The sequence below is a fragment of the Capra hircus genome, chromosome 10 (genome assembly GCF_001704415.2).
Source record: "Capra hircus breed San Clemente chromosome 10, ASM170441v1, whole genome shotgun sequence".
NCBI lineage: Eukaryota > Metazoa > Chordata > Mammalia > Artiodactyla > Bovidae > Capra > Capra hircus.
In genome coordinates, this window is record NC_030817.1 from 93,181,244 (window position 1) to 93,182,959 (window position 1,716).

The window sequence follows — 1,716 nt, forward strand, 5'->3', positions numbered from 1 at the left end:
ACTAAGTTTTGAGGAAATTGATTATGCATAAAAGACATAGGTAGTATAACTCTTTTACTGTTTTTAAAAAAAAGCATATGGGCAACTTACATTTATTCATGCATAGAAAATACCTCAAAGGAGGCACAAAGGGATGGGTGGGTAGGGAGGGTCTATGTCCACTTTTCAGTATATGCTCCGATATTCTCAGATTTATTTACAACAACCACTTATTACTCTTATAATTTTTATTTTTTTTAAAGGCTATTATCACAATATTAAGAGAGAAGCCACAGGAACGGCCCTTCCTACGCCTTCTTACCTTCTGTTTTCCTTGACTTTCTCCCACTCTCAGGACCTGGCTTTAGAACAGTCTCTTCTTTATCCAGTAACCCAAACACTGGAGGGGTTTTGTTGTTGTTTTTTTAAGATTAATTTCACTGAGAACATTAATCCTACAATTAGAATGCTGCTAAAATTGGGATCCTGATTTAATTATTTGCATTTAATAAGGCAACAATGTGACAGTAACTGTGGGATGCAAAGCTGGTGCTCTGTGACAACCTAGAGGGGCAGGAAAGGGAGGGAGGTGGGAGGGGGGTTCAAGAGAGAGGGGACCTAAGGATACCTGTGGCTGATTCATGTTGATGTATGGCAAAAGCCGTCACAATAAAATAATAATCCTCTAATGAAAAACAAATAAAGAAAAAGATGAAAATAACTGCGAGGTGAATAATGTATGAGCCACTCACACTTTCGGCGTGCTGATGACTTAAGTAGAGTTCGTGAGCCCACAGGCTAGGGCTGCGGTTTCTGCAGGAGGTGAGCCACCGCTGGCCACGCCTAGTTTCACATCAGTAAAGACAGACACCGGAATATTCCACAGTCTGTCTAACAGGTAAAGGCAAAGGCAGCTCACACTCAAACCACAGAATTCGTCACGCTCTCCCTCAATAAAGACATTTTCCAGAGTGTGACCGGAGGGACGCCAGTGATTTACATTAAACAGAACAACCATCTCAGTGCCTTTCCAAGGCTTGGGTAAAATGGAGGACCCAGCCCTGAGTTTGGTTTTCCCTCTTCAGAATTAGTGGTGGGGGTGGACTAAACACATGCCTTTGACTAGCGTAAAATCAGAAACTTTGCTTTTTAAGACGACAACCAAACTCTGCAGCCCAGACCCCCAGTTTTAATTGATGAGACCAGGGAACAGTGTAGGAAACTGTTACCTTTGATTTGGTGATAAATTCCAGTCCTCTTGAGCGTCTCCAAAGGGGAAAAGTTACAGGAACAAAGTTGCAATCACTAAACTATGCATACTGATGAGATTATAGCCCCAGGATTGATGAAATCTTGCTAACAGGGAAATTAATTACCTCTGAAACTCAAACAACTGAAGGCTGCAGACAACTGCAATGACACACAGAGAAAAGCCCAAACAACTTCAGTTGAGCGTGTGTCCTGCACAAGGGGACACAAATGCATATTCGCTTTCAAACTGAGAGCCCTCCTTCAGTCACTAGAGCCAGTGGAGGGCAACATTCAAATTGTCAGATAGTTTAGCAGAATCAGAGCCCAGCAAGATAGGGAACACAGAGGGAAGACAGGCACACCCAGGGCACTCCCGAGCCCAGGGCCAGAGTTCCTCCGCCCGCCTGCCCCTCCCGCCGCCGGCAGGGGCCCGATTCAGGCAGGGCAGGGCCTTTGTGAGCCACTCCTCAAAGGAAAGAGAAACAA